Here is a 26,287-nt window from a genome sequence, read left to right on the forward strand (position 1 = left end):
TTAGCATACAGATTGAATAAGTATGGTGAAAGGATACAATACTGATGCAAACTTTTCCTGATTTTAAACCATGCAGTATCCCGGTGTTCTGTTTGAATGACATGTTCCTCGTGAGCACAATTAAGTGTTCTGAAATTCCCATTTTTTGCAATGTTATCCATAATTTGTTATGATCCACACAGTTGAATGCCTTTGCACAGTCAACAAAACACAGGTAAACATCTTCCTGGTATTCTCTGCTTTCAGCCAGGATCCATCTGACACCAGCAATGATGCACAAAAGACCCTCACTGATGATTTCCACGAGTGTACGGTAAGCATCTGCCATGTGCCAGGTACCATTCCAAGCAGCGGTCAAAACTATTTACTTAGCTGCATAGGTTAAAGATCATTAACGAAACCATAAAAAGGAAGATCTCTAATTTTATCCTGGAACTCTGCATGTTTTATGGTCTCATGTGTAGTGAATGGAGCATAGTTCTCATTACTGACTCATTCTTTATTCAGTCATTCTGAAGTTCTGAACTCAACAACCTCTCTGGGTATTGTTACATATAGGTGCCAAACTGATGGACCCAACCTGACTTTAGAGTCAAGATGCTAATGGGAAAAAATACCATAAGAAGCCTTCTTAGAGAAGGCTGATGATGAAATGAGGCTTATTTTCATGTGGCTTGCCTCATGTTGCAAAATTTGCACTTCACATGTAAAGTAAGGTGAGATTTCTGTGGTGCTCAATAAAAATTCCATGCTGGTAGGCATTGTGTAGTAACGCAGAAGAGCTCTTTGGTTTCATCGTAAGTAACTTTGCATTGTCCTTTGTACTACCGTTCTGCATGTTAAGCTTGCTTTTCCCGTGGGTAGAAATCCAAAGGACAGAAAGATTCCATCATTGTCATCAGCTTAATAGGAATTGTTTTATTTAGTAATTTCCCCTTGGGCATTTAAACATATTATCAGCTAACATGCAACTTTTCATAATACATCTGTTTCACAAAGCAAATTGTACTGACATAATAAAGCACATGGAAAATCTTTTTAAAAGCCTGTATTTTGTCAATAGAAATCAATTTTCCTTCAGTTCAATTGACATGGATAGGTCATGATATATTGCTGTACCTTTCTCCCCTCTTCTCTGTCTTCTAATATGGTTGGCAAATTGCCTTGAGAACCTGTCATGAAGAGAGAAAAAAAGGTCCTCATTCTTTTCTTATCTCTGTATTCATCAGTGAGTTTCAGTGTTCTGCCAACTTTCATTCCTGTAGACTTATGCAGTGACGGAGTGCTTATTGCTCCTATGACTGAAGAGCATGACAAGAGGGGGTCATGCCAGAATCCAGTCCTCCTGCTGAATTAGTTAATAATGCTCACTTAAAAAAAAAGTACCAGCGAGTATTTATTTTGGACAACATATATGTTAGAGCAAGTCTAAACATGACATAATAAGTTTTCAATAAATATATATTATGGATTTATCTTAGATTATGCTTCTCTCTTTCATGGTGATGGACATTTCAAGTAGTTCTGCAGTCACTCAGACCCCAGTGTGTTGAGGAACAGGAAACTCACATTGATCGTGTACCATATGTCAGGCACTGAGCATATGAGTTGCCTTCAAGTTGATTCCAACTCATGGTGACCTCATGTATATCAGAATAGAACTGTGCTCCATAGGGTTTTGAATAGCTGATATTTTGGAAGTAGATTTCTAGGCTTTTCTTCCAAGGTGCTTTTGGGGGGACTTGAACCTCTAATATTTTGGATAGCGGCCAAGTCCCTGGGTTGTACAAGCAGCACGTTTAGTTGCTTAATCAAAGTTTGGTGGTTTGAAGCTACCCATAGGTGCCTTGGAAGAAAGCCTGGCAATCTCAATAAAGTTAGCTATTATTATATCATTATGATGTTGCTGGTGATAGTGGTGTTAGATAAATTTCTAACTGGTTGAATGACAGTTCTCGAAGATTGTTAGTTAACACACTATTGAAAAGCTGGAAGGAGATCTCCGATGGATCATACAGCTCTCTCTGGTCCATTTGGATTAAAGATTTATGTAAGAACCCAAATAACATAGGGAAAAATTCCTGAGTGAAAGGTGCCTGGAAGGGCACTAGTGGGATAGAGTCAGAATTCCGAAAGACCTCACTGGTCATGATTCAAAGGCCAAATTTAAAAAGTTAATTTGATTTTTCTGCACCAGTTTTGGGATGTGGAGCCATGGCTTAGCAATGGCTTTAAATTGGTTGACAAATACCAGTTTGCTAGAATCAATTGGCCAATGACCAATTTGCTAAAAGTCAGTTTGTTAAAAGATCAATTTATCCAATGACTAACTTGTCAAATGTACCAATTTTCAATAAATCAAAATCCTTAAAAATTATTTATAAAATTTACAGCATTTCTATTGAAGATTTTTGTGAAGTTTTTTTTTTTTTTAAATCTTGATTTATTTTTGTGATTTCCCTATCTGGGTTGGTATCTAGTTGCTCTGTCCTGTGTTCTAGAATTGGGTTGTTATCTGATGTTATTGATTTTCTAACCAGAGGACTCCTTTTAGTATTTCTTATATTTTTGGTTTGGTTTTGCAAATTCCGTCAACTTCTGTTTATCTGGAAATGTCTTAATTTTGCCTTCATGTTTGAGAGACAGTTTTGCTGGATATATGATTCTTGGCTGGCAATTTTTTTCCTTCAAAGCTTTATATATGTCATCCCATTGCCTTCTTGCCTGCATGGTTTCTGCCTAGTAGTCCGAGCTTATTTTTACTGCCTCTCCTTTGTAGGTGACTTTACTTTTATCCCTAGCCACTCTTAAAATTCTCTCTTTCTCTTTGATTTTGGTAAGTTTGATTACAGTATGTCTTGGTGACTTCCTTTGGGATCTGCCTTGTGTGTGGTTTGATGAGCATCTTGGATAGATACCTTCTTGTCTTTCATGATGTCAGGGAAGTTTTCCGCCAACAAATCTTTAACAATTCTCTCTGTATTTTCTGTTCTCTCTCCCTGTTCCGGTACTCCAATCACTTGTAGGTTATTTCTCTTGGTAGAGTCCCATGTGATTCTTAGGGTTTCTTAAGTTTTTTTTAATTCTTTTATCTGGCTTTTCTTCAAATATATTGGTGCCAAGTGTTTTATCTTCAATCTCACTAATTCTGACTTGCATTTCCTGAATTCTGCTCCTCTGGCTTTCTATTGTCTAATTCTGAAATTTTATTGTTAATCTTCTGAATTTCTGATTGCTGTCTCTGTATGGATTCTTGCAGCCTATTAAATTTTTCATTATGCTTTTGAATAACCTTCTTAATTTCCTTGATTGCTTTATCTGTGTGTTTCTTGGCCTTTTCTGTGTTTTGCCTGCTCTCCTTCCTGATCTCTTGAAGAGTTCTGTATATTAACCTTTTGTATTCTACCTCTGGTAATTCTAGGAATACGTCTTCATCCAGAAGATTCCTTGATTCTTTGTTTTAGGAGCTAGTTGAAGTGATCATGGTCTGCTTCTTTATGTGATTTGATATTGACTGTTGTCTCTGAGCCATCTATAAGTTATTGTATTAATTTATTTTATGTTTTCTTACTGTGTCTTAGCTTCTCATTTTGTTTTGTTTTGATATACCCAAATAGGCTACTCGAGAGATATAGCTTGATTATTGGCACCTTTGAAGCTCTAATGTCTTGTCTCTAGGTGGCTAGAGGTGTTACCAGGTGTATGAGCCTAGGAGTCCATTCACTTTTCTTGTATGGATTCATCTCAGGTGTCGAGGTAGCTGATCACCAAATGTGTGGTACATGCTTTCACCTATGGTCTTAGAGGAGCAGAGATGATTTATGTAGGCACAGGTATATGGTTGCAGCAGGGGGTCACACTCTGAGCAAGGCAGGGGGCTGAAACCATCCCCTGAGTGTCTGTGAGGAAAATGCATCCCTGTTCCCTAGATAGCACAGGTAGATGCGCTCTGCAGCCAGACCATGGTCACCCAATGCTTTTGGCTGTAAGGACTGGGAGGCACCACTTATCCTTGGACCCCTGTTGTGGGTGGCTAGGGGGCGTGAGTGGAGCCACCAGTCCTCAGGCCCCTGATGTGGGTAGGTGAGAACCCTGCTTAATAGGTAGAGTGGTGTCAAATGTAAAAAAAAACCTGCCCCTCCACTGCACAGCTGAAATTGTTGGAGTCAGACCTCAGGCACTTTGCACTGTGCCAACAAGGGCCTACACTGCCGAAATGGGCCCACATAGATCCATGCAGGGGTGAAAGACATTCAAAGTCCGTGGACTGCTTGTGCCTGGACAAGAGCCACTTCTGTCCTGAGTTCCCAGCTTAGCGGAACTGGCAGAATATTTTTTTCCCTTTGGTTAATTTGTTCCTTCTCCAAGGCAGGAAGAATGGCTCAGGGCATGTAGCAGGACCTAGCTCAGGCCCAAGGAAATCAACCATCACTGAAGCAAGCTTGGGGGGCTGAGGCAGAGGGAGGAATGATCAGATAAATGGGAAAGGGTTCTTTCAAAAGGTGAGCTTTTTGATCCACATGGTAAATTAGACACATGCACTTACCTTTTGCTGAGAGCGCTATTCTTCGCTGATTCTGGAGGCATGAGTAGACTCTGTACTGCTTGCTCTCTCTTCCTGAGGAAACCGCATCTGGAACGCTACCACCAGCCTCACCTTGGTCACACCAGAGGATCAGGGCTGAGGGGTGCTGGTTCCCACTGAGTCAGGTCCGGCAACTCCTTGCTGCTTCTGAACTGTCTCTCCCTTCCCCTGCCACTCAGTCCGATTTCTTAATTTCACCTTTGATGTTCAGGGCTCCTAGCTTGTCATATATAATCGATTCACTTTTTTTTTTGGTCTTTATTGTAACAGGGACCACCAGAAGCAACTGATTACTCTGCCATCTTGGCCCTGCCTCCAGCAGACTGGTTCTTGAAGGACAAATGGAACTTAACCAAAGGGAGAAGCAGGGAGAGGATGGCATAGAGTTAGGTTCTCAAAAAATTGTGAAGCATGGTGGAGTCAGCTTGTCAGTCTCTGACTCTCTTTCCTTCTCTCTGGCAGCCAGATAACATTGTACAAGGAAGTCTCTGTGAAGTTTTAGTGGACTGATTTTCACTTTGTTTTCTAGCAGGATTTTATGGAATGCTCAATTTTTCAGAAGTTGAAGGGCATATATTTAAACTTCTCATGAATATATTTAACCATTTTCCATGATTCATTCAAATTCATCAGTTTAACCATAAAATTATATTATATATTTGCTATTAATACAAAAAATCTGTGGAAAGATCCAAATGAATCATATCAATATGTGATTTGAATATGAAATGCTGATTTCTTTCTTTCTTCCTTTTTTTTTTAACCAGTTCCTAGAAATGCAAAATGAAGGCTTACGTGCCAATTGAGGCATTGTTAAAAGAATTGTAAAAATGCCCAAATATTGGAAAGTTGAAAACGATGTTCAAAAGGAATAAGAACTCAAAAGTGGCTGAAGCAATTCCATTACACTAGAATGTTAGCTCCATCAGGACAGAAATATTTGTCTATTTTGCTCACTGCTTTCTCTCCAGCACCCAGAACAGTGCCTGACAATAGTAGGCACTCAATAAATATTTGTGGAATGGAATGATAAAGTTGGTCATTTTGTGAATAGAATTTTGGCCAATTGTCTCTCAGCAAATTGATTTGGGTATTTTAGCCTGTTCTTATTAACACCAGCAAGAGCAAAAAAAGAACAACCAAAAATGTAGGGGCTTTTGTTGACTATGTTTTCAGGATATGCTGGGGTTTCCAAAGAAGTGGAAGAAATTCTAAGCTGTTTAACTAGATAAATATGTGAAAGATAAGGGAGAGAGTTGTCCTAATGTCACCAACCTCATCACACCCAATTGGAATCTGATGCTTGATTCTCATAACCACATTTAAGAGGTAAATTGATAAGCTGCAGCATACCCAGGGGTGGGTAACCAGCATGGTCTTACACATAAAGAATAGCTGTTGTTAGCTTCCATCAAGTTGTCCTAGACCCATGGGATTGCTATGCACAATGGATCAGACCATGTGATCCACAGGGTTTTCATTGTCAAGTTTTCCAAAGTAGGTCCCCAGGCCTTTCTTACTAGTCCTTCTTAGTCTGAAGCTCTACTGAAACCTAATCAGCATCACAGCAACTCTCAAGTCTCCACTGACAGACAGGTAGTGGCTCCTGATGAGGTGCATTAGCCAGGAATGGAACCCGGGGCTCCTGCATGAAAGGTGAGGAAATAGACGGGAAAAGATTTAAGGCTACCCAGATGGTACAAATAGATAAGTGCTTGACTACTAGCTGGAAGGTTGGCAGTTCCAGCCCACCCAGAGGTGCCTTAGAAGTTAGGCCTGATGATCTGCTTCCAAAAGGTGACATCCTTGAAAACCCTATGGAGTAGTTCTACTCAGCACACCTGGGGTCACCATGAGTAGGAACCAACATGATGGCAACTAATAACAACATATGAAGAGACTTCCATGGAAAGTTCTCTAGCTTTGTTTTGTTATCCCAAAGGGCAAATTTAGATCAATGGACAGAAAGCACAAGAGCAGCAGCTCCTTGTTGTTGTTGTTGTTCCTCACAATCATTGCTATTTTTGAGCCCATTGTTGTAGCCACTGTGTTAATCCATTTCATTGAGGGTCTTCTTCTTTTTTGCTGACCCTCTACCTTACCAAGCATAATATCCTTCTCCAGCGACTGGTGATAACAGGTCCAAAGTATGTGAGATAAAGTCTCTCCATCCTCACTTCAAAGGAGCACTCTGGCTGCATTTCTTCCAAGACAGACTTGTTCACTGTTCTGGCAGTCCATGGTATTTTCAATGTTCTTCCCCAACACCATAATTCAAATGCATCATTTTTCTTTGGTCTTCCTTATTCATTGTCCATCTTTTGAACATATGCAAGGCAATTAAAAATATCATGGCTTGACTGAGGTGTACCTTAGTCCTCAAAAATGATATCTTTGCTTTTCAACACTTTAAAGAAGTCTTCGCAGCAGATTTGCTCAATGTCATTTGATTCCTTCACTGTTGCTTCCATGGGCGTTGATTGTGGGTGCAAGTAAAATTAAATGATAATTTTAATATTTTCTCTATCATGATGTTGCTTATCATGATCCAATTGTGAGGATTTTTTTTTTTAATGTTGAGGTACAATCTATACTGAAGGCTGTAGTCTTTGATCTTCATCAGTAAGTGCTTCAAGTCCTCTTTACTTTCAGCAAGCAAGGTTGTGTCATGTGCCTACCACAGGTTGTTAATGAGTCTTCCTCCAATCCTGATGCCCATTCTTCTTCATGTAGTCCAGCTCCTCAGATTTGCTCAGCATACAGATTGAATAAGTACAGTGAAATGATACAACCCTGATGTATACCTTTCCTGATTTTAAACCATGCAGTATCCCTTTGTTCTGTTCAAACAACTGCCTGTTGCTCTATGTTAGGTTCCACATGAGCACGAGTGTTGTGGAAATTCCCATTCTTCCCAATGTTATCCATAATTTGTTAAAATCCACACTGTCAAATGACTTTGCATAGTCAATAAAACAAAGGTAAACATCTTTCAGTCGTTCTCTGCTTTCAGCCAAGATCCATCTGACATTAGCAATGATACCCCTCGTTCCTTGTCATCTTCTGAATCCAGCTTGAATTTCTGGCAGTTCCCTGTAAATGTACTGCTGCAACTGTTTTTGAATTATCTTCAGCACAATTTTACTTGAATATGATATTAATAATATTGTTCCATAATTTCTGCATTCTTTTGGAATGGGCACAAATATATATCTCTTCCAGTCAGTTGGCCAGGTAGCTGTCTTCCAAATTTCTTAGCATAGACGAAGGAGTCCCTTCAGCATTGCATCCATTTGTTGAAACATCTCAATTGGTATTCCGTCAATTTCTGGAGCCTTGTTTTTCACCAATGCCTTCAGTGCAGCTTAGACTTCTTCTTCAATACCATCAGTTCTTGATCTTATACTACCTCCTGAAATCAACCAACTCTTTTCAGTACAGTGATTCTGTGTATTCCTTCCATCTTCTTTTGACGCTTCTTGTGTCATTCAATATTTTGCTCATAGAGTCCTTCAGTATTGCAACTTGAGGCCTGAATTTGTTTCTTCAGTTTTTTCAGCTTGAGAAATGTCGAGCATGTTCTTCCCTTTGATTTTCTAACTTCAGTTCTTCGCACATTTCATTCTAATATTTTACTTTGTTTTCTCTATACTCCCTTTGAAATCTTCTGTTCAGTGCTTTTACTGCATCGTTTTTTTCCATTCATTTTAGTTACTCTATGTTCAAGAACAAGTTTCAGTGTCTCTTCTCACTTCTGTTTTGGTTTTTTCTTTCTTTCCTGTCTTTTTAATGACCTTCTGTTTTCTTCGTGTATGATGTCCTTGATGTCATCCCACAACTCATCTTGTCTTCGGTCACTAGTGTTCAGTGTGTCAAATCTATTCTTGAGATGGTCTCCAAATTCAGGTGGGAATTCTCAAGGCCATATTTTGGCTCTCAAAGACTTGTTTTAATTTTCTTCAGCTTCAACTTAAACTTGCATATGAGCAATTGATGGTCTGTTCCACAGTCAGCCCCTGGCCTTGTTCTGGCTGATGAAATTGAGTTTTCCATTATCTCTTTTCACAGATGGAGTAGATTTGGTTCCTGTGTTTTCCATCTGGTTAGGTCCATGTGTACAGTTGCCATTTATGTTGTTGAAAAAAAGGTATTTGCAATGAAGAATCATTGGTCTTGCAAAATTCTGTCATGTAATCTCTGACATCATTTCTATCACCAAGGCCATGTTTTCCCATTACCAGTCCTTCTTCTTTGTTTCCAACTTTCACATTCCAATCACCAGTAATTATCAATATTTCATGATTGCATGTTTGATTAATTTCAGACTGCAGAAGTTGGTAAAAATCTTCAATTTCCTCAACTTGCCATTAGCGGTTGGTGTGTAAATTTGAATAATAGTCCTATTAACTGGTCTTCTTAGTAGGCAGATGGATATTATCCTATCACTGATAGTGTTGTATGTCAGGATTGACCTCAAAATGTTCTTTTTGACTATGAATGTGATACCATTCCTCCTTAACTTGTTATTCCCAGCATAGTAGACCATATGATTGTCTGATTCAAAATAACCAGTACCAGTTCATTTCAGCTCACTCATGATTAAAAATGATTAGGGTGTTGATTTTTATGCATTCCATTTCATTTTTTGACCACTTTCAATTTTCCTAGATTTATACTTCATACATTCCACTTTCTTATTATTAATGGATGTTTGCAACTGTTTCTTCTCATTTTGAGTAATGCCATATCAGCAAGTGAAGGTCCCAAAAGCTTGACTACATCCACGTCATTAAGGTCGACTCTGCTTTGAGGAGGCAGCTCTTCCCCAGCCGTATTGGAGTGCCTTCCAACCTGAGGGGCTCATCTTCTGGTACTATGTCAGAAAACACTCCACTGCTGTTCGTAAGGTTTTCACTGGCCAATTTTTCAGAAGTAGACTGCTGGATCCTTCTTCCTAGTCTGCCTTAGTGTGGAAGCTCTGCTGAAACCTCTCCAGCATTGGTGCCAATGCTGGTATTTGAAACACTGGTGGCATAAATTTCATCATCACAGCAACATGCAAGCTACCACAATATGACAAACTGACAGACTTGTGGTGGTAGCCCCCGGATTATCTAATTTCCAATTATGTGTCCTGTCTTTTGTGCCTCACTGATTTTGGTTTCCCTATAGTAAGTGGTTGGAATTGGCTCGATGGCAGTGGGTTTGGGTTTGGGTTTATAGTAAGTGGAGATTGTTCTGTAAAGTTTTGGGAGAGGAATTAAGGAATCAGAGCAGCACTTGGACCAGGTGACTCAGGAGCCTGTTTTCAGCCTAGCATATTAGGGGCCAAGAAGGTGGGCTCTTGAGTGAGACAGACATGTGTTTAATTCCTGACTCCACAATTTATTAGCTGTGTGATGATGCACGCGTTAATCTACCTCTCTGAGCTTCAGTTTCTATACTTATAAAATGGAGATAATAATAGGAAATACATGATAATGTTGTAAGGATTACACAAAATAATGGATGTAAGCCTCCTAGTAGAGTGCCTGCACATAATGAGACCTCAATAAATATCTGGCTTATTATGATTCAATACGAGAAAATGCACCACATTTACTTCTCTTTTTTCAACAAGTGATAAACCTAGGCTCTAGTCTCAAATTGTTAAAGTAGGCACTTTTAAGAGCCCAGAAAGTTCTTAGGGCAGGGAAGTTACTTTTTGTTTTCAAAATAGCTGTTCTAAGGATGACGCCATAATATATACACAACACTTCAGTCTTTGCCATTGACTGCAGACTCCTGCTTTTGTTCAGAGGTCTGGGCGGAACGGAGACAGGAAGAGGAGCTGAGACACAGTGGCCGAGGAGCTGGAGCTCAGGCTGGGTTAGGCAGGGAAATGGCCCTGTGAGTCACAGGCTGGAAAGCTACAGCATTGACCCTTCAGGGTTCTTCCAACAGGGAGCTATTTCCTGCTCTTTGCAAACCTCCCCTCTCCCAACACACACACACAGGAGTTGCCTGAAGACAAGGTCTTTAACTGAATTTTATAACTCAAGGGAGGGAGTGCTTTTAGTGTCTGCCAATGCTAGGAATCCCTTAAGCATTGTAAAAATTTTGTGTGTGAAGCAAGTTGGTTCTCCAGCTGAGGTCTCCTCAGCCATCTTGGCAAAATGGAGCCAGTAGCATTGACTTTCGTTACCCATCTGTCAGTTTGCTCTATTGTGGTGGCTTTTGTATTGCTGTGATGTTGGAAGCTATGCCACAGGTATTTCAGATACCAGCAGAGTCACCCATGGTGAACAGGTTTCAGTTGAGCTTCTAGACTCGGAAGAAAGATAGGCTAGATAGACTAGGAAGAAAGGCCTGGTGATCTATCTCTGAAAATTAGCCAGTGGATCACAACAGAATATCTGACTAACTTACTTTGGACACATTATCAGAACGGATCAATCGCTTAAGGAGGACATCATGTTTAGTGAACGACCAACAAGGATCTGAGAGACCTATGGTGACATGGATTAGCACAATAGCCACAACGATGGACTCTAACATACTGATGATGGTGAGAGTGATGTGGGACCTGACCATGTTTAGTTCTGTTGTACATAATGTCCCTATGAGTCAGGGTCAACCCGATAGCAGCTAACAACAACAACAGCATTGACTTGTTTCTTTGGGGTTTGAAGGAGTTTAGCTAAATTGTGGGCTAAAAAACCAAAGACATACCTTTTAAGCAAAGATATTACTTTGACTTTGACTAAAAGTTGCCCGGTAATCCCCTAGGATTCACACACTCAAACTCCACCTTGCAGTAAATGCTGGTCACCTTGGGAGAGAGCTGATGCATTGGTCATCTAGGTCCAGAACCTCAGCTTTTGACAGGTTTATGGAGGATAGAAGGCAGGGAAGAAAACTCTCTCCTTGGCTTTGGCCTCTCTAGGCCGGTTCAGGCTGGGATGCCTGTTCAGGACCCTCCTCTCACACACGGAACGATTAGGCTCAGAAGGCTTTCCTGGGGTCATTTGGAAAATGAACAGGCCTTCTAACATATGGCACTGACAAGGATCTCACTCTGGGAGATAAGGAGCTGTTTAAGGGAATCTGAGGAAGCCAGGGGTTTGTTTCCATAAAGCTGGACAATGTAAAGTGTAATCCCTACATGGATATAATTAGCTGTTAAGCATATTAAGTCTGTGAGGAAGGGGTGCTCTGCTGGTTCAGAAATTACTGGAGACCCCACAGGAGAACTGGGGGCAAGCATCTCTTCTTGCCAGATCGTTAGAACAGCAATCGATGATGGATCAGGAAACTGAGCTTTTAGTGGTTTCAGCAACTACCAGTTTCCTAAGGAAACAGGGACTGAGGAAGCCACAGCCACATATGACCAAAGGCCCTTGGATTCTTTGTTCCCCTAGTACTGGGAGGGAGCAAAGAGTTGTCTCTGGCCAAGGCTTTGAAGGGGTCATGGTAGGGCTCAATATGGCAGACAGCTCACTTTGGGTTTTTTACCAACTTGTGGGTTTGGCAATGTGGTGGTAGGTGGCTGGCTTCCCTCTTTGGGACTGCCAGCTGGATGCTTGGCAAATCCATTTAAAACTGCAGTTTTACTTGGGATTAGAAATGAAGACCACCACCTATCTGTCTGTTTGTTGGACTGTGGTTGTACATGTTTGTGTGATGCTATTTTGTGTGTTTTTTTGATTCTGGAAGTTACGCCACTGGTATTTGAAATACCAGCAGGGTCACCCAAGGTGGACAAATTTCAGCAGCGCTTCCAGACTAAGACAGACTAGGAAGAAAGACCTCATGGTCCACTTCTGAGAATTAGCTAATGAGCACCATATGGATCACGGCAGAATATTGTTTCTTATAGTGCTGGAAGGAGATGAGGCCCCTAGTTTGAAAGGGACTCAAAATACACAGTGGCTACAACAATGGACTTGAGTATACCCATGATTGTGAAGATGGTGCTGGGCCAGGCAACCTTCTGCACTGCTGTACAGCGAGGAAGGAAGGAGACTCTAAGTCTCATTTTGGTCAAGTAGCTACTAAATGGCCCTTGACCTCATGTGCTGGTAAACAAAAAAACCAAACCCATTGCCATCAAGTCGATTCTGACTCATAGCGACCCCATAGGACACAGTAGAACTGCCTCATAGAGTTTCCAAGGAGGGCCTAGTAGATTCAAACTGCTGACCGTTTAGTTAGCAGCCGTAGCTCTTAACCACTATGCCACGAGGCTTTACCTCCACTGATTTTATATAAATAATAATAATGACAATAATAATTGCTAATTATTAAGAGCTTACTCTGTGCTAGGCAGAGTACTAAGTTCTTTTACATCTGTCGTCTAATTTATTTCTCATAACAACCCTATGAGCTATGTACTATCACTTTCATCAATTTACAGATGAGGAAACTGAGATTTAGACAGGCTAATTTACTTGTCCAAAGTTACACAGTTACTAAGCAGTGGATCCAAGTTTTAACCTCAGAAGCTGATTCCAGAGCTTACATTCATAACAAATACTTCCCTTAATAACATCTTTCAATAAACTTTGTGGAGAAATCTGTCATTCCTCAGACTCCAGTTGGTATCAAGATCAACCTCTGATAAAATGTATTAGAAAACTATATTGGCAGAGCCTATAATAATATGCTCTTCCTCATATTCTCTCTTTGTCTGCCTGGTCTAACCTGATTTTTTGAAATTCACTTTTCTGTCATTGTTAACTGTACATTGTTTGGGAACTTCCTGAGAGGGTGAAAGAACAAAGTGGTAAGAGAAAAGCACTGGCAAGTATATCTTGGGATTTCTTCAAATCTTAGAGGGATAGGGTTTTTCAAGCAAACAACCAAGCGTTGAAGTAGGATGCTGGGGAGATGGTTGCAAATTAAAACTTGAGATTCTTATGCAAAATCTTTAGAAAAAGAGTTTTAGAAAAACTCTTCCCTTTGAATTACCAAGATAGCACTCTAACACAAAGCTTTTCTGGAGAGTTTGTGCACCTGGGGCAGGAGAAGACGCTTAAGGGTTGACGGTTGGCATACTATCTTTTGGCTTCTAATCCAAAATATTTGGACGCAAAAATGTCTGAATTGCAGAATCCAATTCACATTCAACCCAGAGTTGGTATGTTTAGAGAAGTAACTGCTTGCTTTAAGATGCTGGGTGGATCTTCAACCTATTGCCTTGTGTTGGAAAATTCCTGAAGACTGTAAGTGGAAGCTTGAATGAATTCTCTTAAATGGCCAGAAGTTCTCCCGCCAAGGACTTAATTAAAATGTGACCTCTCAGGCTACTCCTCGCTTCCATAATCTGCTGGGGCTCCTAGCCCCCAAGTGTTCCTTGGAGACTTGCGTCGTAAAGTGCTGAGTCCATACAAGGGATAATGGTGTTTGTGCAATTGGAGTAGAAAGGCAAGAAAGTAAGTGGCTTTGCTGCCAACAAAGAGGAGTGGGGCAAAGAGTAACCAGGTCAACAAGGCTATACTGAGAGGAAAACAGAGATTACTCCATATCTTATCAATTGCCATTTTGTGTGATTGAGACAGCCCAGTATTAAATTTTAAAAAAGTATTTGAGCGGCAGGGCGGGCAGTTGGTAGAAATCTTCTAAACATCGTGGTGCGCATTTCCAGAGCCTTCAGGAGATAACATCCCACTAGGAGCTGTGTGGGGGCACTTAAGTGTAGCTTTGCCCTAAGGCAAAATAATAATCACAAAGAGATCTTTACATTTTCTGATAAAGCTCTCCCTCTTGCCTACTGGCAGAAGCCGATGAACATTACATTTGAGTTAAGTACTAAAAGCAGCAGGGAGTGTTGAGATAAACCACCGTAATTATTAACTTACATGCTGGTTAATGGCACGAAAACTATCAGCGGCAGTGGCTGGCCTGACCACATTCCCACAGTGATCCTGCCATCTTGGGGGTCTGGCTTATTATGTTTTATTGGCAGCCTATAGCTTCTGTTAATTGTATAGCCATCATTGGGAAGGGCTTCTCCCTGAAAGGTGTATGGCTGTCTCTCCTCAGTTCACTGCCCAGGGCCCTATTAAGGAGTGGTAGGCCGGTTTAAGGGCTGTTGCTTTTATTTGGGGCTGTCTGATTATTTTTCATAATTTATCTCAAGACTTAACTGTGCTACCCCGTCGTACCAGCCAACTGTTTAGACACGGTGCTGTTAATGGTCTATATTCAGAATTGATGCTATGGCAAATTTAATTTCCTCTAGAGCTTGTTGAACTCCTCTTTTAAAAAAGCAAGTACTTATACCAATGTTCATTGCAGCACTGTTCACAATAGCCAAAAGGTAGAAACAACCCAAGCGTCCATCAATGGATGGATAAACAAAATGTGGTATATACATATAATGGCATATTATTTGTCCATAAAGAGAAATGAAGTTCTGATGCATGCTACAACATGGCAGAACCCTGAAAACATGCTGCGTGAAATAAGTCAGACACAAAAGGACAAATATAGTAGGCTTTCCTTTACATGAAATATCTAGAATAGGCAAATACATAGAGACAAAAGTTTATCAGTGCTTACCATGGATTATGAGGAGAACAGGGAAGTTATTGCTGAAGGGGTGTTGAGTTTCTGTTTGGGGTCATATAAAACTTTTGGAACCAAATATTGCTGATGGTAGCACATTATGGTCATTGTAATTAATATAATTGAATTGTACTCTTAAAAGTGGTAAAATGACAAACTTTTTTTTAAATTATGCTTTAGATGAAGGTTTATAGAACAAACTAACAGTACACGTATTGTTTTATGACACTGGTTAACAACCCCATGACATGCCAACCCTCTCCCTTCTCAACTTTAGGTTCCCTGTTACCAGCTTTCCTGTCCTCTTCTGCCTTCTAGTCCTTGCCCCAGGGCTGGTATGCCCCTTTAGTCTCGTTTTGTTTTATGGGCCCGTCCAGTCTTTGGCTGAAGGGTAAACCTCAGGAATGACTTCATGACTGAGCTGATAAGGTGTCCGAGGGCTATACTATCAGGGTTTCCCCAGTCTCTGTCAGGCCAGAGAAAATGACAAACATTTTGTTATATATATATCACCATCATAAAATAAAAATCAGGTACTATTTATAGTGGCCTCCTTGCCAAAAATAATATTAAGACTATGCGTACAACAAAAAACTTTTTGAAAGTTGTTGGCAATTTATAATAGTTGAAGGTATGAAGATTCTAGAGCCCTGCACCTTCCGTAATGTACCAAGACCAACATCACAAGATATTTAGAGTGTTGAAAAGCAAAGATGTCACCATTAGGACTAAGGTATGCCTGACCCAAGCCATGGTATTTTCAATTTCATCATGTGCACGTGAAAGCTGGACAATGAATAAGTAAGGGCAAAGAAGAATTGACACCTTTGAATTGTGGTGTTGGCAAAGAATATTGAATATATACCTTGGATTGCCAAAAGAACGAACAAATCTGTCTTGGAAAAAGTACAACCAGAATGCTCCTTAGGAGCAAGGATGGTGAGACTGCATCTTACATACTTTGGACATGTTGTCAGGAGGGATCAGTCCCTGGAGAAGGATATCATGCTTCGCAGAGTACAGGGTCAGCAGAAAAGAGGAAGACCCTCAACAAGATGGATTGACACAGTGGCTACAACAATGGGCTCACACATAACAATGATTGTAAGGATGGGGCAGGACAGGGGAGTGTTTCATTCTGTTGTGCATAGGGTCGCTATGAGTCGGAACCAACTCGACGGCACCTGACAACAACTTTCACTCGACACCAAAAACCAAACCAAACCTGTTGCCGTCGAGTCAATACCGACTCATAGCGACCCTATAGGACAGAGTAGAACTGCCCCATAGAGTTTCCAAGGAGTGCCTGGTGGATTCGAACTGCCAACCTCTTGGTTAGCAGCTGTAGCACTTAACCACTACGCCACCAGGGTTTCCGTTCACTCGATATTCATGTCTAAATTCATCATTTGCTAAAATACGATGAAACTGTTTTATTAAAGGGTTTTTTTTTTTTAACATAAAAGAAACACTTTTACAAAATAATTGAGTAGGTTCTTTCACACACCTGATCCTTAATGTGTTATAAATATCCAAAGTCACATGGAAAAGGCTTTGGGTGGGTTTCATTAGGTCTCTAAGGAACAAATGATAATAACGGTGCACTTTAGATGCCAAAGCCTCAGTTCCAGGAGGAATCTATGTGGGACAACCCCAAAGCAAATCTCTTCCTTGAAGGTTTAAAGAAATCCAGGATGGACATGCTAAGGTGTCCTAACAGAAACTAACAGTAACTAACAGTTTTTGCCCCGTGAAAACCCTGACTGTACCTTAGAATAACCTAGGGAACGATAATTTAAAAGATATTCCTAGTGATTCTGATACACAATGAAAATTATGAGCCACTAACTTGAACAGCCAGAAAATATATTCTCTCACATAACAGGAATCCCAGAGGTAGGATGAGCTTCAGGTCTGCTGAATTCAGCAGCTCTACCTACAATGCCATTGAGGACCTGGATTATTTTCATCTCTCTGCTTTGCTGTCTTAGGTGACAGTTTCAGCTTCATGCACAGAGCGAGATGGCTGCCTTTGGTCCAGGCATTACATCCAGACACGATAATGTAAGAAGGAAGAAGAGAAATGGTCTCTTCCTAGGGACCTCTGTCAGAAGCAAGGAAATGTTCTCCCGAAGCCCCTCACCCCTCACCCCAGACTTTATGACAGCTCACTGGTCAGAGTTAATCCATTTCTGAATAAATTATTGGCAGGGAGAATGAGATTATCTTTAGGCCAATCTGAATTATACAATGTTATCCTTAATATGTTACAAATATCCAAAGTCACACAGAAAAGGCCTTGGGTGGTTATATTAGGTCCCTAAGGAACAGACACTAATTTTATATTAATTTTACAAATGTGAAATTTATCACCTACTAAAGCGTTGAAAACTGTATGTCCTATTTGAGCTTTATTGCATAGTGCCTCTAACAAAAAGAACAAAAAGCCAAACTCCTTGCTGTGGAGCAGATTGCGACTCATAGTGGCCCTGTAGGACAGAGTAGAACTGCCCTATAGAGTAACCAAGGAGCGCCGGGTGGATTCAAACTGCTGACTTTTTGGTTAGCAGCTGTAGCACCTAATCACTACACCACCAGGGTTTCCGTAGTGCCTCTATGAAGCTATTATTTTTAAAATGAGAAAATACAAATGTTGAACTGGCAAATGCGTTATATATGCTTTTGCAACAATAAAAAATTAGAAAACATAAAATACTTTTCATACAGAATGTACGTATAAAAACAATGCTCTATAAGAAAATCTACCTGATCTGAACAAAGTAAAATATTAATCAGTATTTCTAGTTTTGTCCCAAACAACACAAGGAACTTAGAATGCATTTAAATTATCTCCTTACCCATCTTCCAGGTTAACAAGAATTTTAAAACCTCTTGTCTTAAAATTCTCTAAAATAAGACTTCTTTTTAAAAAATTAATTTTCATCTAGACTTATTAATAAATTTACCAATTTGTTTACCATTACTTTATGCATTCCATTTCTTTATTTTGGGTTCAATTTCTTCTTGCTATAATACATTCCTTTCGATGAGGACTTATAAATAAAATAACTTCTTCAACTTTTGTTATTCTTACGTCTTTTTTTACCCTCATTCTTAAATGTTAGTTTAATCAATTATGTAATTCCTTAACAGTTCTTTTCCTTCAAAGCTATAAACATATTCCATTATCTTCTGGTACTTATGGTTGCTCATGAGGCATCTGCTGTCTGTCTAATTGCCATTTCTTTGAAGAGAATTTGTCTTTTCTTTCTTGCAGTTTCAGGAGTTTTCTTTTTGAACTTAATCTTTGTAGTTTTATTACAATATGCTTAGGTGTAGATTTATTTATACAGCCCAGGGCGTAGTGTGTTCTTTCAGTTTGAGGTTTCATTTATTCCTTCATTTCTAGAAAATTCTCATTTATAATCTCTTTGAATACTGCCTCTTTTCTACTCTATTCTCTCTGAAATTTCTATTAGATATAGGAGATTTTCATTCTATCTTCCAGATTTTCTTGATTTTTCTTTTACATTTTCTATCTCTTGGCTCCTGAATTGCATTAAGGTAATTAACTTTTCTGTGCTTTGGGTCCCTCATCTGTGATTTGGGAATCAACTAGCTCTCATTGATCATAGGTTAAATAAAGTTGTAGTAGCCTCCAGTTATCCTGCCTTTTGGTGTTCATTTCCTTGTGTAATCTTGTTCCCTTGAGTGTGGTCTAGAACTAGTGACTTGCTTTTAATGAATAAAATATGATAAAAGGGATGGTATATCAATTCCAAGATTAGGTTATGAAAAGACTGTCACATCCATCTTACTTACTGTCACAGTCTTTTTCTCTTGTTCTAAGGGAAGCTTGCTGCTATTTTGTGAGCTGCCCTATGGAGAGGTTCACATGGCGTGGAACTGCGGGAGGCCTCTGGCCCATAGCCAGTAAAGTACTGAGACCCTCAGTACAACAACCCATGAAGAACTGAATTATGCCAATAACCATGCAATGAGCTTGGAATCTTATTCTCCCAGTTGAGCCTCCAGATGAAATGGCAGCCTTAGCTAGCACCTTGATTGCTTAGTGATATACCTTGGGGCAGAGGCATCCAGATAAGCCACACTGGATTCTTGATTCATAGAGATTATGAGAGTATAAATGTTTGCTTCATTATCTGCTAAATTTTGTGGTAATTTTTAATGCCGCAATGGATAGCTAATACATGAGTTAGCATACATAAAGCACTTAAAACAAGGACTGCATCTTCCCTGCAAAAGTTATTTACTATAATTCTTGGTAGTAGTAGTAATTCTAGTTTTATTGTGTTCTGGATAGTTTGCTCTGATCTCTTTTCTAAATCATAAATTCTGTCTTCAGTTGATTATTGCTTAACCACATTCATTAAGTTTTTAACTGTAGTTTTATTTCCAGAATTTCTGTTTGATTCCCTTCCCACTTACTTCAGTTATTTTTTTCTTAACCTCCTTCTTACTTTAAGCATATTTATTTTGTGTACTTTAAACATGTTTATTTTTTGTCTCCTTCATATTGTTCTATTATCTCTGGTTCTTAGGGTGTGAATTCTCCCATTTGTTCCATCTGCTGACTCATTCTCATGAGTAATTTCATTTTCTGTGAATTTATCTTCACCACTCACATTTTTTTTTCTTCTTCCTGTACGAGTTGTTCAAGAGCACGACTGTGGAAGGAGTCCTACAAGATGATTTCACACTTGCCTTTGCCAGAGTGCTATAGATTTTGCTGGCACAGGACCATTTTCATATGAATCTCTTATCTTGGAATTCCTTTACTATCTGTCTTAGCTATCTAGTGCTGCTGTAACAGAAATACCACAAGTGGATGGCATTAACAAAAGGAAATTTATTTCCTCACAGTAAAGTAGGCCAAAGTCCAAATTCAGGGTGTTATCTCCAGTGGAAGGCATTCTGTCTCTGTCAATCAATGTTCCCTGGACTAGGAGCTTCTCTGTACAGGGACCCTGGGTCCAAAGGATGATCTTTGCTCCCAGCACTGCTTTCTTGGTGGTATGAGGTCCCCTTGTCTCTCTGCTAGCTTCTCTCTTTTATATCTCGAGAGGTTGCCTCAGGACACAATCCAATCTTGTAGACTGAGTCCTGCCTTGGAAACTGTGGTGGCGTAGTTGTTAAGTGTTATGTCTGGTAACTGAAAAGTCAGCATTTTGAATCCACCAGGTGCTCCTTAAATACTCTATGGGGCAGTTCTACTCTGTCCTATAGGGTCGCTATGAGTTGGAATGGACTCCACAGAGTTGGGTTTTTTTTGTTTGTTTGTTTGGCTTTTCACTAACACAACTGCCACCCATCCTCCCTCATTAACATCACAGAGGCAGGATTTACAACATATAGGAAAATCACATAATACCAGGAGTCATGGCCAGCCAAACTGATAAACACATTTTGTGGGGGACAAAATTCAATCCATGACACGATCCACACTAAATTTAGGTCTCAATTTCTCACAAGTGATGCCTCTTTTAAATTCATAGCCAGGTGGACAGCTCACTTTATTGGTGTTTCCCAGGTCAGTTGGCAGAATGTTTTTAGTCATTGTTTCACACTCAGGATAACCCTTCCTGACCCCTGACATCATGCAAGGATTCCAGGTCCTTCTCCCTGACATGCAAGGAATTTATCTCCTTGTAAATGACTTTATATCTGTGTAAATGATTCATATCCCAGCTCCTAATGTCTAGATCCAACTCAGAAACACCTGTGATCCATTAAGCTTTAGTTACCTGATGGCAGGGTGGATTAACCAGTAAGCACTGGTATGCCCTGGCTTACAGTGAGCAAGATACACAAGGGCTTAATTGTGCTTACTTACTAATCTGAAGTGCACAATTTCACCTGTGCACTGGTCTGTAGTGCACTACAGATTAGTAAATAAGCACAATTAAGTCTGTGCGTACCTTGCTTATTTGGTGATCCATCCCTGCTTGTTGGGCTTCTTGCCTTAAGATCACTCATTCCGTCTGGCACTTGGGTATTTTTCTTGCTTTCTTTTCATCTCTTCTGTAGACCAAATGCTTTTTAACTCATCATTTCTATGTGTTTGAGTGGTGAAGGGTTGTCAATGTCATTTGGTATACCATACAGGCCTATAGTAGTCTTATTGCATAAAAACATTTATAGCTATCTTTGAGGGAAACTTGAATGTAAATAGTAAATAGTGTTATTTCAAAATTACACATTTTTACTCTGGGGAAGACCAGAACTGAGAGTAGCTGTGACAGGTTCCAGTGAAGTATATCCAGTCAACTGCCAAATCTCTTGACGGTGGCCTAATGGTGCAAATAAAGCCATTCCTGACCAAGTCTGTTAGGACTAAGTCAGGGCTCTCAACAGAGATGAGAGTGCATGGACTGATCTGTGAGATAGGAAACTTTTCTGTATGCATGAGAAGAATCGAAATGCCTCTGGATCAAGAGAAAATTTTAGCAAAGACATCATTTCCCTTTTATCAGTGGTAAGGAATCAAAGGAAGAAGTTGTTATCCTGAGCAAACGGTAATTTGATAGGTTCTGGAAGACAACCTTAGACATCATATCAGAATTTACAGGTAAGCTGCAAATGTGAAAAAAGGAATGTCAAATGCTTTTCTGGAAAAAGTGTCTTAAATTCATTCACATATTCATTCATTTAATAAATTTTTGTGAGTCCCTATGAATAAGTGGGAGTCCTTGGGTGGAATAAACACTTAATGTGCTCAATTGCTAAGTGAAAGGTTGGAGGTTTGAGTTCACCCAGAGGTGTCTCAGAAGAAAGGACTGGCAATCTACTACCAAAAGATCAGTCATTAAAAACCCTGTGGAACTCAGTTCTACTCTGACACACATGATGTCACCAGGAATTGGAATTGACTCAATCACAACTGGAAACTTACAAATAAATGAAGATGAAGACACTGCTTTCCAGGGCTGTTTAAAAGAAAGGGAAGGAAAAGGAGAAGAAGAAAGATAGAATGGAGTTATCATCTCCAGCATTGTCTTTGCAAAGATGTTCCTGCAAGTCAAATATGTAACAAAAAATTTCAAGACAGCATATAGTAATGAGGAATACCCATGCTTATTATTTGGAGATTTACCAGGAAAGGAAAATGAGATCTCCAATCTATCTATTCTAGTCTATGCAGAAAAATTCATAATGGTGACCATTATAGCATAGCTCAAAAATTAATGTTTTAAAGCATTACTTGAACAATAACATGAATGAATTCCACAGATATAATGTTGAGCAAAAGATGCAAGTGACCAAAGACTACCTATGGTTAGAATTCATACAGTTGAGGTCCGTTTATATAAAGTTTAAAAACACGAAAAGATTTACATTATTCTGGGACACATACATACATAATAAAATTATTATTGAAAAACCAGGAATTTGCTATCACTAAAGGTAGTGATTGCCTCTTGTGGGGAATCAGGGGAATGTGATTGGAGAGGGTCATGTAGGGGCTTCTGGGGCTCTGGCTATGTTCTTCTTCTTTATGAGTCAATTGCTCCTGGAATTTGGGTATTATGATGGGTATTAACTTTGTGGCCCTGCTGGTGTTTGAAATACTGTTGACAAAGCTTCCAGTATCACAGCAACACGCAAGCCATCACAGTACAACAAACTGACAGACGCAGGTTTCAGTGGAGCTTCCAAACTAAGAAAGACTAGGAAGGACCTGGCAGTCTACTTCTGAAGAAACTGGCCAGTGAAAACCTTATGAATAGCAATGGAACATTATCTGCTATAGCTCCAGAAGATGAGCCCCTCAGGTTGGAAAGCACTCAAAATATGACTGGGGAAGAGCTGCTTCCTCAAAGTAGAGTCGACCATAATGACATGGATGGAGTCAAGCTTTCGAGACCTTCATTTGTTGAGGCGGCACGACTCAAAAAGAAAAGAAACAGCTGCAAACATCCACGAATACACAATGGACTGACAGAAGAACGAACAAATCTGTCTTGGAAGAAATATAGCCAGAATGATCCTTGAAAGAGAGAATGGTAAGACTTCGTCTTTTGTACATTGGACATGTTATCAGGAGGGACCAGTTCCTGGAGAAGGACATCATGTTTGATAAAGTAGAGGGTCATCAAAAAGAGATGAATTGACCCAGTGGCTGCTACAATGGGCTCAGGCATGACAACGATTGTGAGAATGGCACAGGACCGGGCAGTGTTTTGTTCTGTTGTACATACGGTCACTATGAGTTGGAACCAACTTGACAGCACCTAACAATGACATTAACTTTGTAATTGTTATTTAAACTGTACATAGAGATCTTATGTACTTTTCTTAATTATGATAAATCTCATATTAAAAGGAAAACATATTGGAATTTTATTTTTGATTAATTTGCATATCTTTTGATATATGTGTTTCTAGGAATGGAACCCTGATTTGTAATACTGAACTTTTATGCCATGAAAGTCTACTTATAGCACATGACATTTTGACTGTGTTCTAGAAACTACTTGTCCTAATTTAAGCCTATGTAGGGTCGCTATGAGTCAGAGTTGACTCTATGAGAGCAGGTATTAGTTAGTAGGTGTTCATTTCTAAACAAGATTCTGGCTGAATAGACAGGTTTTCAATATGAAGAAGAGAGACACTGATAGGGAGTGGTGAATCTCAATAAAGACACACTTTAGGACATTTTAGGTACTTCCTGATTCTGTCCAGGATGAACTTCTTCCCCAGGTTTCTACCTCATATGGGCGCTATTCTTGTGCCATTGTCTAGAGATGGTCATGATCAGGACAGAAATGTTCATACATGTCCAGTGCCCAAGTAGAGCTTCCGTGGGGAGAGGAGCACAGCCCTGAGATGTCCATTCAAGACATGCCAGAAACACCAAAACAATCCAGTCATAAGAACAGATATCTAAAAAACTGTGTTGGGTTGAGCATAATAATGCTGTGACAACTGTTTCAACTAGAGGTAGGAAGAGTTGTCTGGTTTGGATGGGCTTGTATTTACTAGAGGGTGAGGAAGGGAGAGGCCAAAGGGCAGGGAGGATGTGCTTCCTTCCTCCTTTTAATTGTTCGGGCAGTTGTACACACACACACTGAAATCTACAGGAGGTGGTTGCCAAGAGCTAAACTCTCTAAAATGCACACGGGAAAAAGTAATCTAACTAGATAATGGCCTTTCCTCACTTGTTTATGCGCACAGAGCGTGTGTACCTTACAGTTTGCTAAGTGTTGTGGTTTACAGCCTTTCCTTCAGGAAACAAATAAGCCTGGAGTCAAGATGCTTAATTTGAATGCTCTAGGTTCTACTTCCTATTAGTAGTGTGTCCTTGGGTAAATTGTTTATCTTAGCTAGATACTGGTTTTCTCATTTTGTTCATATTTTTCAGCGTTATTGTGAGGATTGGTGACAAGATATAGTGTTTAACATAGTTACCCACATTATAGTACTTGCTGATGACAGCAGCAGTAATTCTTGCTTTGGTTTTTTCCTTACTGGAAGACTTATTAACCAGTTAAAAAGAAGATACAAAATTCTATATTTAATCAAGACCTTGCTGGGAATTTGTTTCCACTTATCCAGAGTAGAGAGGGAAGTTGAATTGTGTAGTTTATTCATTTTCAAAATCACCCCAAGATTTCTAATTGGAGGGTTCGTCATCTGTTAATTTATTCAACAAATATTTAACAGGGTTTTACTTTGTGCTAGATCCTAAACTAAACCTTGGGACTAAAATGGTGAGAAAGACAGACATGTCTCTGCTCTCATGGAGCTTAGAGTACAGGGTTTTTTTTTAATTCCTTTTAGAGCTATGTAGGAAACATTCTTTTGATTGTATGGTAATAACAAAATCCTTTGAGATGTCCATTTATAGACCTTATTCTCTCAATAGCCTCTCACCCCAAGTGTTTTTGGAAGCAAATACTTGCTGCATTTGGGGATCCCTAGCTCAATCCTGAACAGGCCACCAGCCATGGACACACTATGGCAAATTAAGGCAAGGAAATCTCTTACAACTTCAGGAACCTGGGCATTTCCGACATATTCTAGAAGGATTTGAAAACACTTAATATAGATATCCTGTAAAATTCCACTGTGCTGGGATCTTTGTTTACTCAGTTTTTATAGAAACATTTTCTTCTATCTATAAAGTAAGAATCATGGCAAAGAAAAAAGAGCAACTCCCAAACATTCATCCCTAGTTAGACTTCTCCTCCATTTCTAAATAATTTTTTTCTTTTTTTGAAAAATTCCCAACATTTTATGAAAAATTTCAAGCATACCAAAAAATTGAAGACTTATGCAGTGAACAGGCATATGCTCACCACTTGCAATTGACACTGAACTGTATTTGTTTTATTATATATCTTTCCTTCTATTTATCTCTCTATCCGTCTAATAATCCATCATTTCTTTATTGCATTGCATAGTCAGTTAAAAACATCAGTACACTTCTGTCATGGATTGAATTGTGTCCCCAAAATTGTCTGTCAACTTAGCTGAGCCATGACTATCAGTACTGTGTGACTGTTCACCATTTTATGTGATTGTCCACCATTTTATGTGATTTTCATATTTGTTGTAAATCCTATGGCTATGATGTAATAAGATGGATTAGTAGCAGTTATACTGATGTGGTCTACAAGATCAGGTAGTGTCTTAAACCAATCTCTTTTGAGATGTAAAAGAGAGAAACAAGCAGAGAGACATGGGAACCTCATACCACCAAGAAAGCAGCACCAGGAGCAGAGTGTGTCCTTTGGCCCTGAGGTTCCTGCACTGAGATGCTCCCGGACCAAGGGAAGACTGACAACAAGGACCTTCCTCCAGATCCGAAAGAGAGAGAAAGTCTTCCCCTGGAGCTGGCACCCTGAATTTGGACTTCTAGCCTACCGGACTGTGAGAGAATAAACTTCTCTTTGTTAAAGCCATCCACTTGTAGTATTTCTGTTATAGCAGCGCTAGATGACTAAGAGAGTTTCCTTACTAGTTTGCATATTATTACCTACATTTTAATATTTGTTTGCAGGTTTTTCTTTTGATGCAAAACTTACATACAAGAAAATTGCACAAGTCTTAATTATGTGTTTGCTGATTTTGATAATTCATGTAACTGTGTAACTCAAACCCATATTATGGATTGAATTGTGTCCCTGCAAA

The 26,287-nt window shown here is 39.6% G+C and overlaps 1 long non-coding RNA gene across 1 annotated transcript in view; it reads left to right on the plus strand.

Moving 5' to 3' along the window:
- The window catches only part of LOC126077442 (uncharacterized), a 69,959-nt gene that overhangs the window by 1,358 nt on the left and 42,314 nt on the right, over positions 1-26,287 (plus strand). The window contains exon 2 of the long non-coding RNA XR_007517744.1: positions 247-313. This is a non-coding gene — a long non-coding RNA (uncharacterized LOC126077442). The remainder of the gene's footprint in view (positions 1-246; positions 314-26,287) is intronic.

Source organism: Elephas maximus, chromosome 5, assembly GCF_024166365.1.
Source record: "Elephas maximus indicus isolate mEleMax1 chromosome 5, mEleMax1 primary haplotype, whole genome shotgun sequence".
Classification (NCBI taxonomy): domain Eukaryota; kingdom Metazoa; phylum Chordata; class Mammalia; order Proboscidea; family Elephantidae; genus Elephas; species Elephas maximus.